Here is a 17,922-nt window from a genome sequence, read left to right as displayed (position 1 = left end):
TGTGGGAAATGTCATAGAAGAATATTTCTCATCTGCATTCACCAAGAATACAGTGGAGTAAATGTTCAGGGAAAGGGACACCAAAGTTCTGGGGCATTTCAACATAAGATTCAAGATTGTTTAATGTTATTTCCTGCACACAAGTATACAGAACAACAGAATTATTGTTACTCCAGTTCTGATGCAGCACAAAATTAACATAAAAGATACAGAACACAAAGATAATAAAAACAATAAATATAAATACATATGATTGCTTATACACATTGATTGATTTTATGTCCATAATGTGATGCTAGGCTGTGCATAAGGTGACTGACAGGAGATAATAAAGTAGTGGTGCAATTAGTGGGTGGAGATGTTGATTAGCCTTCTGCTTGGAGAAAGAAACTGTTTCTGAGTCTGGTGACCCTGGTGTGAATGCTACACAGCCTCCTCCCTGATGGGAGTGGAACAAACAGTCCATTAGAAAGAATATGCTAGAGGTTTTGGAATGCATAAAAGTGGACAAATCTCAGGAGATGTTTACAGGTTATGGGAGGCATGTGGGGGGACTACTGAGGCTCTATTGAACAATTGTGTATCTTCATTAGCCATTGGTGAACTACCAGATTACTGACAGATAGCAAAAATGTGTTCCTTTATTCAGAGAGGAAAGCAGGGAGAAGCCTCATAACTATAGACTGGCGAGTTTTACATCAGTAGTAAGAAAGCTATTGGGGGAGAAAAAGGGATAGAATTTACTTGAAAACACAGGATTGATTCAGGATACACACATCAAAGTTGCTGGTGAACGCAGCAGGCCAGACAGCATCCGTAGGAAGAGGTGCAGTCGACGTTTCAGACCGAGACCCTTCGTCAGGTCCTGACGAAGGGTCTCGGCCTGAAACGTCGACTGCACCTCTTCCTACGGATGCTGCCTGGCCTGCTGCGTTCACCAGCAACTTTGATGTGTGTTGCTTGAATTTCCAGCATCTGCAGAATTCCTGTTGTTTGCGTTTAAATTGATTCAGGATAGTCACCTTAATTTTTAAAAAATAGGAAATCCTGCATCAAAAATTAGTTTTTTTCCAATATGGTATCTAAGCACATTGATGAGGAAATTGTGGTAGATGTTGTCGATATGGACTTTAATTTGGCCTTTATCACAATCCCACATATCAGATTAGAGCCTTGGATTCCAGACAGCTACAAAGCTGGATCCAAAATTGACTTGGCATTGGGAAACAACAGTAATGCTGGAGAGTCAATTCTCTGATTCAAAGTCTATGGCCAGTGGTATATCACAAGGATCAGTACTGTCACCTTTGATCAACACACTTCAAAGTTGCTGGTGAACGGAGCAAGCCAGGCAACATCTCTAGGAAGAGGTACAGTTGACGTTTCGGGCCGAGACTCTTCGTCAGGACTAACTGAAAGATGAGCTAGTAAGAGATTTGAAAATGGGAGGGGGAGGGGGAGATCCAAAACAATAGAAGACAGGAGGGGGAGGGATGGAGCCAAGAGCTGGACAGGTGATTGGCAAAAGGGATATGAGAGGATCATGGGACAGGAGGCCCAGGGAGAAAGAAAAGGGGGGGGAACCCAGAGGATGGGCAAGGGGTATAGTGAGAGGGACAGAGGGAGAAAAAGGAGAGAGAGAAAAAGAATGTGTGTATATAAATTAATAACGGATAGGGTACAAGGGGAGGTGGGGCATTAGCGGAAGTTTGAGCAGTCAATGTTCATGCCATCAGGCTGGAGGCTACCCAGACGGAATATAAGGTGTTGTTCCTCCAACCTGAGTGTGGCTTCATCTTTACAGTAGAGGAGGTCGTGGATAGACATATCAGAATGGGAATGGGACTTGGAATTAAAATGTGTGGCCACTGGGAGATCCTGCTTTCTCTGGCGGACAGAGCGTAGGTGTTCAGCAAAACGATCTCCCAGTCTGCATCAGATCTCGCCAATACACAGAAAGCCACATCGGGATGCAGTATATCACCCCAGCCGACTCATAGGTGAAGTGTCGCCTCACCTGGAAAGACTGTCTGGGGCCCTGAATGGTGGTAAGGGAGGAAGTGTAAGGGCATGTGTAGCACTTGTTCCACTTACAAGGATAAGTGCCAGGAGGGAGATCAGTGGGGAGAGATGGGGGGGGGGCAAATGGACAAGGGAGTCATGTAGGGAGCGATCCCTGTGGAAAGCGGGGGCGGGTGGGGAGGGCAAGATGTGCTTAGTGGTGGGATCCCATTGGAGGTGGCGGAAGTTACGGAGAATAATACGTTGGACCCGGAGGCTGATGGGGTGGTAGGTGAGGACAAGGGGAACCATGCTGGAATTTCAAGCAACACACATCAAAGTTGCCCGTGAACGCAGCAGGCCAGGCAGCATCTCTAGGAAGCGGTACAGTCGACGTTTTGGGCCGAGACCCTTCGTGAGGACTAACTGAAAGAAGAGCTAGTAAGAGATTTGAAAGTGGGAGGGGGAAGAGGAGATCCAAAATGATAGGGGCTTCCCCCCCCCCTTCTTTCTCCCTGGGCCTCCTGTCCCATGATCCTCTCATATCCCTTTTGCCAATCAACTGTCCAGCTCTTGGCTCCATCCCTCCCCCTCCTGTCTTCTCCTATCATTTTGGATCTCCCCCTCCCACTTTCAAATCTCTTACTAGCTCTTCTTTCAGTTAGTCCTGACGAAGGGTCTCGGCCCGAAACGTCAACTGTACCTCTTCCTAGAGATGCTGCCTGGCCTGCTGCGTTCACCAGCAACTTTGATGTGTGTTGCTTGAATTTCCAGCGTCTGCAGAATTCCTTGTGTTTGCTGACACCTTTGACGTTTGTAATATACAGTTGCAACTTGCATGTGAATGTATAGGGCTTAATATTTCAATTTGCAGATGATCCCAAAATTGATAGTGATATAGATAGCAAGAAAGATTATTTAAGGCTGCAGCATAATGTGCATTAGCTGGAAAACTGGGCAAATCAATGGCAATGCAATTTAATCCTGATAAGTATAAGGTGATGTGTTTGGGAAGGCAAATAAGTATAGTATGTATATGGTAAAAAATAGTGGAGCAATGGGAGTGTTGATGAACAGACAGACATTGGAATTCAAGTCCAAAGATTCCTTGAAACTGGCTGCACCAATGGAAAAGATGGCGAATAAAGCACTCAGCATGCTTATATTCTATAGTCATAGTCACAGTCATAGTCGTACTTTATTGATTGCGGGGGAAATTGGTTTTCGTTACAGTTGCACCATAAATAATAAATAGTAATAAAACCATAAATAGTTAAATAGTAATATGTAAATTATGCCAGGAAATAAGTCCAGGACCCACCTATTGGCTCAGGGTGTCTGCCCCTCCAAGGGAGGAGTTGTAAAGTTTGATGGCCACAGGCAGGAATGACTTCCTATGACGCTCTGTGCTGCATCTCGGAGGAATGAGTCTCTGGCTGAATGTACTCCTGTGCCCACCCAGTACATTATGTAGTGGATGGGAGACATTGACCAAGATGGCATGCAACTTAGACAGCATCCTCTTTTCAGACACCACCATCAGAGAGTCCGGTTCCATCCCCACAACATCACTGGCCTTACGAATGAGTTTGTTGATTCTGTTGGTGTCTGCTACCCTCAGCCTGCTGCCCCAGCACACAACAACAAACATGATCGCACTGGCCACCACAGACTCGGAGAACATCCTCAGCATCGTCCGGCAGATGTTAAAGGACCTCAGTCTCCTCAGGAAATAGAGATGGCTCTGACCCTTCTTGTAGACAGCCTCAGTGTTCTTTGACCAGTCCAGTTTATTGTCAATTCGTATCCCCAGGTATTTGTAATCCTCCACCATGTCCACACTGACCCCCTGGATGGAAACAGGGATCACCGGTACCTTAGCTCTCCTCAGGTCTACCACCAGCTCCTTAGTCTTTTTCACATTAAGCTGCAGATAATTCTGCTCGCACCATGTGACAAAGCTTCCTACCGTAGCCCTGTACTCAGCCTCATCTCCCTTGCTGATGCATCCAACTATGGCAGAGTCATCAGAAAACTTCTGAAGATGACAAGACTCCGTTGCCAGTGAAGTCAAGAGTGGTACATCATGTTACAGCTTTACAAAATATTGTCATACCATACCTAGAATATTGTATGCAGTTCTGGTAGCCGCACTAGAAAAAGGATGAGGTTGTGCTGAAGAGGATGCAGAGGAGATCCACCAGGATGTTACCTGAAGTGGGGCATCACAGTTAAAATGAGAGACTGGAGAAGGGGAGAAGGGGAGCAAGGGAGCAAGGGAACAAGGAAAATCAATAGAGTAAATAGTAAAAATCTCTTTCCCTGATCAAGGACAAGACAGTGTAAGTTTAAGATGAGAGTGGAAGGTTCAAAGAGGATTTGAATGGGATTCACAATCCCCATACATTTTGCTGATCTGTTGGAGACAGACACCTTTACAACACTTCATCTAAACAAATATTTAGATCACCAAAGGCATAGAAGCTACAGATCTAAATAGGTAATAGAAATCAACGTAGGTAGGTCGAGAAAGGGCAAGGCATGGGCCAAATGGCCCAATTCTGCGCTGAATGATTCTAGGATTGCTTCTTGCATTTTCTGTTTTCATTTTAAAAGTCTGATGTAACGACTTGGATACTAATATATAGGGAATTAGGATAAGAAGAGACTACAAGAGAGTAACAGGTTAGGAAAAATGAGAAGGCAAGTGGCAAATATTATACATATATATACATACATATATATATATATATATATATATATATATATACACACACACACACACACATACATATACATACATATATATATAATATACATACACACATATATATACATATACATATATGAGGTGACTTTAAACTAGAATGGTTGGGGGGTGGAAATCAAATTAAAGAGGCTAGGCATGAGGAGGTTAGTTCACAACAGGGGGATGGGAACCAGTGCAGAGAGACAGGGGGGTGTAAAGTGAGGGTAGAAGCAAAAAGTACTAAGAAGAAGAGTAAAAGTGGCAGGCCGACAAATCCAGGGCAAGCATCAAAAAGGGCCACTTTTCAACATAATTGTATAAGGACTAAGAGTTGTAAAAGAGCGCCTGAAGGCTTTGTGTATCAATGCAAGGAGCATTCGTAATAAGGTGGATGAATTGAAAGTGCAGATTGTTATTAATGATTATGATATAGTTGGGATCACAGAGACATGGCTCCAGGGTGACCAAGGATGGGAGCTCAACGTTCAGGGATATTCAATATTCAGGAGGAATAGACATGAAGGGAGGGGAGGTGGGGTGGCGTTGCTGGTTAAAGAAGAGACTAACGCGATAGAAAGGAAGGACATAAGCCGGGAAGATGTGGAATCGATATGGGTAGGGCTGCGTAACACTAAGGGGCAGAAGACGCTGGTGGGAGTTGTGTACAGGCCATCTAACAGTAGTAGTGAGGTCGGAGATGGTATCAAGCAGGAAATTAGAAATGTGTGCAATAAAGGAACAGCAGTTATAATGGGTGACTTCAATCTACATGTAGATTGGGTGAACCAAATTGGTAAAGGTGCTGAGGAAGAGGATTTCTTGGAATGTATGCAGGATGGTTTTTTGAACCAACCTGTCGAGGAACCAACTAGAGAGCAGGCTATTCTGGACTGGGTTTTGAGCAATGAGGAAGGGTTAATTAGCAATCTTGTTGTGAGAGGCCCTTTGGGTAAGAGTGACCATAATATGGTGGAATTCTTCATTAAGATGGAGAGTGACATAGTTAATTCAGAAACAAAGGTTCTGAACTTAAAGAGGGGTAACTTTGAAGGTATGAGACGTGAATTAGCTAAGATAGACTGGCAAATGACACTTAAAGGATTGACGGTGGATATGCAATGGCAAGCATTTAAAGGTTGCATGGATGAACTACAACAATTGTTCATCCCAGTTTGGCAAAAGAATAAATCAAGGAAGGTAGTGCACCCGTGGCTGACAGGAGAAATTAGGGACAGTATCAATTCCAAAGAAGCAGCATACAAATTGGCCAGAGAAAGTGGCTCACCTGAGGACTGGGAGAAATTCAGAGTTCAGCAGAGGAGGACAAAGGGCTTAATTAGGAAGGGGAAAAAAGATTATGAGAGAAAACTGGCAGGGAACATAAAAACTGACTGTAAAAGCTTTTATAGGTATGTAAAAAGGAAAAGACTGGTAAAGGCAAATGTAGGTCCCCTACAGACAGAAACAGGTGAATTGATTATGGGGAGCAAGGACATGGCAGACCAATTGAATAATTACTTTGGTTCAGTCTTCACTAAGGAGGACATAAATAATCTTCCAGAAATAGTAGGGGACAGAGGGTCCAGTGAGATGGAGGAACTGAGGGAAATACTTGTTAGTAGGGAAGTGGTGTTAGGTAAATTGAAGGGATTGAAGGCAGATAAATCCCCAGGGCCAGATGGTCTGCATCCTAGAGTGCTTAAGGAAGTAGCCCAAGAAATAGTGGATGCATTAGTGATAATTTTTCAAAACTTGTTAGATTCTGGACTAGTTTCTGAGGATTGGAGGGTGGCTAATGTAACCCCACTTTTTAAAAAAGGAGGGAGAGAAAAACCGGGGAATTATAGACCGGTTAGCCTAACGTCGGTGGTGGGGAAACTGCTGGAGTCAGTTATCAAAGATGTGATAACAGCACATTTGGAAAGCGGTGAAATCATCGGACAAAGCCAACATGTATTTGTGAAGGGAAAATCATGTCTGACGAATCTCATTGAATTTTTTGAGGATGTAACTAGTAGAGTGGATAGGAGAGAACAGTGGATGTGGTATATTTGGATTTTCAAAAGGCTTTTGACAAGGTCCCACACAGGAGATTAGTGTGCAAACTTAAAGCACATGGTATTGGGGGTAAGGTATTGATGTGGATGGAGAATTGGTTAGCAGACAGGAAGCAAAGAGTGGGAATAAACGGGACCTTTTCAGAATGGCAGGCGGTGACTAGTGGGGTACCGTAAGGCTCAGTGCTGGGACCCCAGTTGTTTACAATATATATTAATGACTTGGATGAGGGAATTAAATGCAGCATCTCCAAGTTTGCGGATGACACGAAGCTGGGTGGTAGTGTTAGCTGTGAGGAGGATGCTAAGAGGATGCAGGGTGACTTGGATAGGTTGGGTGAGTGGGCAAATTCATGGCAGATGCAATTTAATGTGGATAAATGTGAAGTTATCCACTTTGGTAGCAAAAATAGGAAAACAGATTATTATCTGAATGGTGGCCGATTAGGAAAAGGGGAGATGCAACAAGACCTGGGTGTCATTATACACCAGTCATTGAAAGTGGGCATGCAGGTACAGCAGGCGGTGAAAAAGGCAAATGGTATGCTGGCATTTATAGCAAGAGGATTTGAGTACAGGAGCAGGGAGGTACTACTGCAGTTGTACAAGGCCTTGGTGAGACCACACCTGGAGTATTGTGTGCAGTTTTGGTCCCCTAATCTGAGGAAAGACATCCTTGCCATAGAGGGAGTACAAAGAAGGTTCACCAGATTGATTCCTGGGATGGCAGGACTTTCATATGAAGAAAAACTGGATGAACTGGGCTTGTACTCGTTGGAATTTAGAAGATTGAGGGGGGATCTGATTGAAACGTATAAAATCCTAAAGGGATTGGACAGGCTAGATGCAGGAAGATTGTTCCCGATGTTGGGGAAGTCCAGAACAAGGGGTCACAGTTTGAGGATAAAGGGGAAGCCTTTTAGGACCGAGATTAGGAAAAACTTCTTCACTCAGAGAGTGGTGAATCTGTGGAATTCTCTGCCACAGGAAGCAGTTGAGGCCAGTACATTGGCTATATTTAAGAGGGAGTTAGATATGGCCCTTGTGGCTACGGGGATCAGGGGGTATGGAGGGAAGGCTGGGGCGGGGTTCTGAGTTGGATGATCAGCCATGATCATAATAAATGGTGGTGCAGGCTCGGAGGGCCGAATGGCCTACTCTTGCACCTATTTTCTATGTTTCTATATACACATATATATATATATATACACACACACACACACACACACACACACACACACACATACAGTGCCAAAACCTTTACAAGCAGTAGGCTTCTTAAATGCAGCTCAAAAACATGTTGGATATTGGATTTCATGATAAGGTTTTAAAGACAAAGGACAAAATCTTTATGAAGCACAGTTTAGGCTGAGAAATAGAAGATAGAGTTTAATCCAGATAAAAGTGAGGCAACGTGTTTTGGGAGTGCTAATGAGGCTGGAATATATAGCATGAATGGAAAGGTCTTAAGCAGTCCTGAGGAAGAGGTACTTTGGTATGCAAATCTGAAGATCCCTGAAGCTGACAATGCAAGTTGATACATGATTAAAAAGGCAAATCTGATGCTGCCCTTCACCAGTCAGTGCACTGAAGAGAAGGACAGGAAGGTTATATTGTAATTTAATAAAACATGATGAGAGATGTAGATTAGATGGATTGAAGGAATCATTTCTCATTAGAGAATAATAAAGCAGGCGGACATAGAATTACGATATTAGGATAGGGGTAAGAGATGTTGGGCATTCCAAGTGGGATCCTTTTAACCCAGAGAACAGCAAATGTCTGGAATCCATTACCAGGGAGGTTGTAGAAGCAGAGTTACTAATAGCACTTGAAGAGCTTCCAGATGAACATCTGAATTAGGCATTAAAGGCTACAGCCAAGTGCTGGAAAATAGGATAAGGATGGGTGCTCACTGGTTAGCATGGACATGATGGACTGAATTGCCTGTATCCATGTTGCATGACTTCTAACTAAGACTCAGCTGAAGCACTGGGCTAAATCATACTTGTGTGTGGATCCAGTTCCAGAAGTCAGGTGATCGGGAGATCAACATCAGACTTCCAGCTCTGCCAGTGAACTCTTCAGAGTACTAATGTATTGAATGTAGGTTCAGGCACAATTAGCACACATAAAAGTTGCTGGTGAACGCAGCAGGCCAGGACAAAGGGTCTCGGCCCGAAAAGTCGACTGTACCTCTTCCTAGAGATGCTACCTGGCCTGCTGTGTTCACCAGCAACTTATGTGTTTTGGTTGAAATTCCAGCATCTGCAGATTTCCTCGTGTCAGGCACAATTAGCTAGTTTATGAAACAAACCACCCCAAAGGCAAGTTGTATGTTTATTTATTTTTACTTTATTAAAACTACCAGAACCTAAAGAAAGGAATAAGTATAACTAATAAATTTATCTGAATTTATTTTTAAGTCCTATATCGGCAACATTTAAAACTACTGAACTCTTGGGTTCAGGGTGCTCTAGGTGAGATCTCAAGAGCTACAGAAAGGATAGAATGTGCATGAAAAAAATTTTACTAAGATACAGAAAAAGTTCTACTTCCAATTCAAAATTGTATACAAATAATTCTGAATCAACTGCAGTATTTACAACTGTTTACTTTTTCTAATATCTGGCAGTTTCCAACAAAATTCTCTAGGCAAAATATTCATGCAATTGTAAAACTGTTCATTAACTCCATTCTGTGGAACTTATGGCAACCAAATTTGAAAGTGGAGGAACAAGCCTGTACCACATAGACCTGACAAGGTCTGCCCAAAAAAAAAGCATTTGAGTCAACAGATGGTAGGAACAATTAATATCTATTTGGAGATACATTACAGAATAGGCCCTTCCGTCACTTCGAGCCACACCACCCAGTAACTACCCCACCAAATGCCCCAATTTAACCCTATCCTAATCACAGGACAATTTATAATGACCAATTAACCTACCCAGTACATTGCTGACTGTGGGAAGAAACCAGAGGACCCGGAAAAATCCATGCATTTCACTGGGAGGATGTAGATTTGCCTTTCAGAAGATGCTGGTATTGAAACTGCAAATTCCAATGCCTCGTGGTATTCGCTCTGCTACCGTGACTGCTGTGCCCTCTTTGCAATGGTACTTGCGTGTTGGTCCCAGGACAGAGCCTGTGAAACGATAACATCACGGAATCTGAAGTTACTGACCCTCTCCACCTCTGATTCACTAATGAGGACTGCCTCATGGATCTCCAGTTTCTTCCTCCTATGGTCAATAATCAGTTCCTCGATTTTGCTGATGTTGAATGAGAGGTTGTTGTTGTGGGACCACTCAAGCAGATTTTCAGTCTCCCTCCAATATGCCAATTCATCATCACCTTTGATACAGCCAATGACAGTGGTGTCATCAGCAAACTTAAATATGGCATTGGAGCTGATCTTGATCACAAGGTCATGGGTGTAAGCAAATAGAGCAGAGGGCTACGCACACAGCCATGGGTTGCGCCTGTGATGATCGTGATTGTGGAAGAAATTTTGCTGCCATCTCCTGTCAGATGTTACTGATTCCATACTGTCTTGGGTCTGCAAGTGAGGAAATAGAGGATCTAGTTACACAAGGAGGTATTAAGGCCTTGGTCTTGAAGGCTAGTGATTGAATGCTGAGCTGTAGTCAATGGAGAGCATCCTGATGTATGTATCCTCATTGTCTAGATGGCATCTGTTGACCTGTTGTGACTGTAGGCAAATTGGAGCAGATCCAAGTCACCTCTCAAGCAGAAATTAATATGCCAACCTCTCAAAGCACTTCATCACAGAGTTCATAAATGCCACTAAACGCTAGTCATTAAGACACATTACCACATACTTCTCAGGAACAGACATGATTGAAGTCTGCTTGAAGCAGAATCAGAATTAATATCACTGGAATACACTGTGAAGTTTGTTGTTTTGCAGCATCAGTACATTGCAATACATAATACCATGAATTTGTTAACTGAGTCATCAGTTAATTGGGGCAGCCACTTATTCAGGGCAACTCTTAAAGAACTAAAACAACTAGACCACTAGATGCTATACCACTTAATTCGGATAGGAGACTGTTGCCAAACAGTTTTCAACTAGGGTCAGTCATGTTTACTTGTGTGGCCATTACATACTACATCTGCTTATTCTGCTTCGAGTGAACAGTTTTTAAATAAAGTCAGTTACATCTGTTTGTCTTCAAAAATTAGCCACTTTTGTCACTGATAGTGGTCCAGAAATAAGCAAGACACTGCAGTTTCAAACATTCAGGCTCACAGATGCCAGAAACAGCTGGGAGTGAAAATGAAATGTTTTCACTACTTCAACAAGTCAGGAACTATGAAGACTTAAGGTATCAACAATCATTTTGAATGTTGCAATGAAAATTAAGATTTAGAGGATGCAATCACTGAAAGCATTGCATGAAAGGCAAATGCTTTGAGAGGCTGGTCAAGGACCACATCTGCAACATGCTACTACTCAAACTGGATCCCCTACAATTCACCTGCCGAAACAACTGGTCGACAGATGACGCAATAGCCACTGGTCTACATACTGTCCTTGCACATCTGGAGAAGAAGGATGCTTATGTGAGAATGCTGTTCTTGGACTACGGTTCAGCATTCAACACCATAATTCCATCCAGGCTCGACAGGAAGCTCAGAGACCTTGGCCTTCACCCTGCCTTGTGCAGCTGGATACTGGACTTCCTGGCAAATCACCAGCAGGTGGTAAGAGTGGGCTCCCTCACCTCCAACCCTCTGATTCTCAACACAGGTGCCCCTCAGGGCTGTGTCCTAAGCCCTCTCATTTACTCTCTGTATACCCATGACTGCGTCACTACCCACAGCTCCAATCTGCTAATTAAATTTGCCGACAACACTACATTGATTGGTCTAATCTCAAACAATAACGATCTGGTCTACAGGGAAGAAGTCATCTCTCTTGTGTCAATAAAACAACCTCTCCCTCAATGTTGCAAAAACAAAGGAGCTGGTTGTAGATTACTGGAGGAATGGAGACAGGCTAACCCCTATTGACATCAATGGATCCAGGGTTGAAAGGGTAAACAGCTTCAAGTTCCTCGTCATCCACATCACTGAGGACCTCATGTGGTTTGTACACACCAGCTGTATGGTGAAAAAGGCACAACAGCACCTCTTTCACCTCAGACAGTTGAGTAAGTTTGGTATGGGCCCTCCAATCCTAAGAACTTTCTACAGGGACACAATTCAGAGCATGCTGACTGGCTGCATCACTGTGGAAACTGTACCCCTCTTAATCGCAGGATTCTGCAGAGAGTGGTGCGGACAGCCAGCGCATCTGTAGTTGTGAACATCCCATGATTCAGGACATTTTCAAAGATAGGTGTGGGAAAAGGGCCCGAAGGATCATTGGGGGCCTGAGTCACCCCAACCACAATCTATTCCAGCTGCTACCATCCATGAAACAGTACCACAGCATAACAGGACCAACAAGCTCCGGGACAGCTTCTTCCACCAGGCCATCAGACTGATTAACTCACGCTGATATGACTGTATTTCTATGTTACATTGACTGTTCAATTTATTATAATTATAAATTACTATGATTGCACATTCAGAGGGAGACATAACTAAGATTTTTACTCCTCATGCATATGAAGGACGTAAGAAATAAAGTCAATTCCATTACCTGCACTAAGTCTCTGTGCTAATTTTGTTTATTTACAGTCAATCAAAAGAACATGGCAGCATACTCTGAATGAATTCCTCAATCAATAACATAGGAACCAATACACCATTTTCTAGTACAATTGTAGTTTTGGTAGTCTTCCAATTTGTTCTGTATTTCATTTAAATACATAATTTGTTACACACTCAAGTGATAGTTCAATTTTTTTTAAAAAACCTTTTTATCTATTTCCATGAAACTTCAGTTAACTGGGGCAGCTGCTTAATGGGGCCAAAATGTACTGGTCTCATTGTCCTAATTAACTGGAAGCTACTATAATTTAAAAAAAACACTAAATTACGATAAAAATATTTTTAAAACGCATTAAATAAGTAGTGCAAAAAGAGTATGTGGGTTGACAATCTATCCATTCAGAAATCTGATGGCAGAGTGGAAGCTATTCCCAAAGCATGTGCGTGTCTTCAGGCTCCTGTAATTCCTCCTTGATGGTAGCAATGAGAAGAGGGTGTGACTTAGGTGACAGAGATCCCTAATGATGGATGCCGCCTTTTTGAGGCATCGCCTTTTGAAGATGTCCTCAATGCTAGGGAAGCTAGTGCCCGTGATAGAGGTGGCCAAGTTCGCAACTTTCTTTAGCTTTTTCTGATCCTGTGCAGTCGCCTGTCCATACCAGATAGTGATGCAAACAGTTAGAAAGCTCCCCACACCACACCTTTAGAAATTTGTAAGTCTTTGTTGTCACACTAAGTCTCAAACTCCTGATGAATTATAGCTGAAGTCATGGTTTCTTTGTAATTGCATCAATCTGTTGGACCTCGGATACCTTCAGAGATATTGACACCCAGGAACTTAAACCCGTTCCACTGCTGATCCATCGACGAGGGCTGGTGTGTGTCCCCTCGATTCCCCCTTGCTGAAGCCCACAATCAATTCAGAATCAGAATCAGGTTTATTATCACCAGCATGTGTTGTGTAATTCATTAACTTAGCAGCAGCAGTTCAATGCAATACACAATATAGAAGAAAAAAATAAAAAGTAAATCAATTACAGTATATGTATATTGAATAGATTCGAGATTGTGCAAAAAAACAAAAATAATTATATTAAAAAGTGGGGTAGTGGTCACGGGTTCAATGTCCACTTAGGAAATGGAAGGCAGAGGGGAAGAAGCTGTTCCCAAATCGCTGAGTGTGTGCCTTCAGGCTTCTGTATCTCCTACCTGATGGTAACAATGAGAAAAGGGCATGCCCTGGGTGCTGGGGGTCTGTAATGATGGACACTGCCTTTCTGAGACACCGTTCCTTGAAGATGTCCTGGGTACTTAGTAGGCTAGTACCCAAGATGGTGCTGACTAAATTTACAACCCTCTGCAGCTTCTTTCAGTCCTGTGCAGTAACCACCACAACACCCACCACCCACCCCCCCCACCCACACCTGACATGATGCAGCCTGTCAAAATGCTTTCAACAGTACATCTGTAGAAGTTTTTGAATGTTTTTACTGACATACCAAATTTCTTCAAACTCCTAATGAAGTACAGATGCCCTTTTGCCTTCTTTATAACTGCATCAATATGTTGGGACCAGGTTAGGTCCTCAGAGATCTTGTCACCCAGGAACTTGAAACTGCTCACTCTCTCCACTTCCGATCCCTCTAGACAGGTCATTACAGACTTCAAACCTCCTAGTACTGTGCCCCTTTCCAGCTCTGCTTCCCTCCCTGATGAGCTCAATTACTTCTACGCTCGCTTTGACCAAGGGAACAGGGAGGTCACCCTCACAGCAGATCTCCCACCTGGTGAACTGCCTCTCTCACTTTCCACCTCCGATGTTTACGCTACCCTGAGCAAGGTGAATGTACGGAAGGCAGCTGGTCCGGATGGAATACCTGGCCGTGTGCTCAGAGTCTGTGCAGGGCAGTTGGCCGGAGTCTTCACAGACATTTTTAATCTGTCCCTGGCCTAGGCAGTTGTCCCCACAAGCTTCAAGATCACCACCATCGTGCCAGTGCCGAAGCATTCCACTGCCACGAGCCTGAATGACTTCCGTCCAGTTGCACTCACCCCCAACATTGCAAAGTGCTTTGAGAGACTGGTTCTATCACATCTGAAATCCTGTCTGCTCACTACCCTGGACCCCCATCAATTTGCCTATTGCACCAACAGGTCAACAGAGGACGCCATCTCCACGGCACTTCACTCTGCCCTGATCCACATGGACAGCCCCAACTCTTACATCAGAATGCTGTTCATTGACTTTAGTTCGGCATTCAATACTGTGATCCCCTCCAAGCTGATCGCCAAACTTTGTCAGCTTGGTATCAGCTCATCCCTCTGCAATTGGACCTTGGACTTTCTGACTAACAGACCCCAATCAGTTAAGTTAGACAACCTCACCCCCTCCACTCTCACCCTGAACACCGGCGTGCCTCAAGGCTGTGTGCTGAGCCCTCTTCTGTACTCCCTTTTCACCTATGACTGCATTCCTGTACATGGTTCTAACTCCATAATCAAGTTTGCAGATGACACCACGGTGGTTGGTCTGATCAGAGGTGATGACAAAACGGCCTACAGGGACAAGGTCCAGCACCTGGCTGCGTGGTGTGCCAACAACAATCTGGCCTTTAACACCCAGAAGACCAAGGAGATCATTGTGGACTTCAGGCATGCCAGGAGTCACACTCACGTCCCCATCTACATCAACGGAACTGTAGTGGAACATGTATCAAGCTTCAAATTCCTTGGTGTCCACATTTCCGAGGATCTTACCTGGTCCCTGAACTCCTCCATCCTGATCAAAAAAGCGCAAAAGCGCCTTTATTTCCTGCAGTGCATCAAGAAAGCTCACCTCTGTCCCAGGATACTGACTGACTTTTACCGCTGTACCATTGAGAGCATACTCAATAACTGCATCTCAATGTGGTATGGCAATTGTCCCGTATCGGACTGCAAAGCACTCCAGCGTGTGGTGAAAACTGCCCAGCGGATTATCAGCATCCAATTGCCCACCATTGAGAACATCTACCATCGACGCTGCCTGGGCAGGGCAAAAACCATTATCAGGGATGCATCTCACCCTAACCATGGACTTTTTACTCTCCTCCCATCCGGTAGGCACTACAGGAGCCTCCGCTCCCGCACCAGCAGGCACAGGAAGAGAGAGGCTGTGACACTGCTGAACCTCTCATCACAGCGCTAAGCAGTATTGCATCCGTATTGAACTGCCTCAGTACTTTTATATTTGTGTGCTGTAGTACTTAATTTTTATTCGCAGTTATTTTGTAAATAACACTATTCTTTGCATTTCTGGTCAGGTGCTAAATGCATTTCATTGGCTTTATATCTGTACTCGGCACAATGACAATAAAGTTGAATCTAATCTAATCTCTGAGGATTGGTATGCATTCCTTCAACTTACCCTTCCTGAGGTCCACAGTCAGCTCTTTCGTCTTACCGATGTTGAGTGCCAGGTTGTTGCAACAACACCACTCCGCTAGTTGGTATACTTCACTCCTGTATGCCCTCTTGTCTCCTTCTGAAATTCTACTAACAATGATTGTATCATCAGCAAATTTATAGATGGTATTTGAGCTATGCCTAGCCACACAGTCATGGGTGTAGAGAGAGTAGAGCAGTGGGCTAAGCACACATACCTGAGGTGCACCAGTGCTGATAGCCAGCGAGGAGGAGATATTATCACCAATCCACATAGATTGTGGCCTTCTGGTTAGGAAGTCGAGGATCCAATTGCAGAGGAAGGTACAGGGGCCCAGGTCTGTAACTTATCAATCAGGATTGCATCTGCCGTAGACTTATTGTGGCAATGGGCAAATTGCAGTGGGCCAGGTCCTTGCTGAGGCAGGAGTTCAGTCGTCATGACCAACCTCTCAAAGCATTTCATCACTGTCAATGTGAGTGCTACTGGCCGATAGTCATTAAGGCAGCTCACATTATTCTTCTCAGGCACTGGTATAATTGTTGTGTTTTTGAACCAAGTGGGAATTTTCGCCCATAGCAGTGAGAGGTTGAAAATGTCCTTGAATACTCCCACCAGTTGATTGGCACAAGTTTTCAGAGCCTTACCAGGCACTCCGTTGAGGCCTCCCGCCTTGCAAGGATTCACCCTCTTTAAGGACAGCCTAACATCGGCCTCTGAGACAGAGATCACAGGGTCACCGGGTGCAGCAGGCATCTTCAGAGCTGCAGTTATATATTCTCCCTTTCAAAGCAGGCATTGAAGGCGTTAAGTCCATCTGGTAGTGAAACATCACTGCCATTCATGCTATTGAGTTTCACTTTGTAGGAATTAATGTTTTGCAAACCCTGCCAGAGCTCTTGTACATCCAATGTCACCTACAACCCCATTCGAAATTGTCTCTTTGCCCTTGAAATAGCCCTCCGTAAGTCATACCTGGTTTTCTGGTACAGACCTGGGTCATCAGACTTGAATGCCACCGATCTAGCTTTCAGCAGACAATATACCTCCTGGTTCATCCACGGATTTTGGTTTGGGGTTGTACAGCAAGTCGCTGGAGGCACACACTCATCCACACAGGTTTTAATGAAGTTGGTAACAACTGCAGAATACTCATCTAGATTCGAAAATGAATCCCTGAATATGGTCCAGGTCACTGATTCAAAGCAGTCCTATAAGTGCTCCTGTGCTTCTCTTGTCCATACCGTCTTGGTCCTCACTACTGGTGCTGCAGTCTTCAGTCTCTGCCTATACTCAGGGAGTAGAAGTACAGTCAGGTGATCAGACTTCGTGAAGTGAGGGCGTGGATTAGCACGGTAGGCATTCTTGATGGTGGTGTAGCAATGGTCCAGTGTGTTGTTTCCTGTGGTATTGCAAGTGATTTGTTGATGGTAATTGTTTGGTGATTTTTTTCAGACTGGCCTGGTTAAAATTCCCCAAAATGATGGTGAAGGCATTAGGGTGTGCTGTTTTGTGCATGTTGATCCCATTGCTCAGATCATCTAAAGCCTGATTGACATTGGCCTGTGGTGGAATGTAAACTGCTACCAAAATGATCACGGAAATCTCCCTGGTTTTCCAACCTTCCTTGGTTATAATGACTTTGAATGTAAGGTTGCTGTTACAACACCACTGAAGCAGCTGATTTACTGTACTCCTATATGCCCCCAAATCACCATCCGAAATTCTGCCAACAATAGTTGTGTCATTAGCAAACTTATAAATGTGTCTCAGCTGCACTTGGACACACAGTTGTGGGTGCTAAGACAGTACAGCAGTGGGCTTAGCATGCATCCTTGGGGTGTGCTGTGTTGATTGTCAGCAAGGAGGAAATGTTATACCCAATCTGCACTGACTGTGGGCTTCCAATGAGGAAGTCAAGGATTCAACTGCAGCTGGAGATACAGAGGCCCAGGTTTTGGAGCTTGTTGATTAATACTGAGGGCATGATGGTGTTGAACGCT

General features: G+C 44.0%; 1 protein-coding gene across 4 annotated transcripts in view; it reads right to left on the bottom strand.

Moving 5' to 3' along the window:
- The window catches only part of rell1 (RELT like 1), a 65,566-nt gene that overhangs the window by 33,444 nt on the left and 14,200 nt on the right, over positions 1-17,922 (bottom strand). The window lies entirely within an intron of this gene.

The sequence above is a fragment of the Mobula birostris genome, chromosome 3 (assembly GCF_030028105.1).
Source record: "Mobula birostris isolate sMobBir1 chromosome 3, sMobBir1.hap1, whole genome shotgun sequence".
Lineage (NCBI taxonomy): Eukaryota > Metazoa > Chordata > Chondrichthyes > Myliobatiformes > Myliobatidae > Mobula > Mobula birostris.
This window is presented reverse-complemented; position numbering and strand designations above follow the sequence as displayed.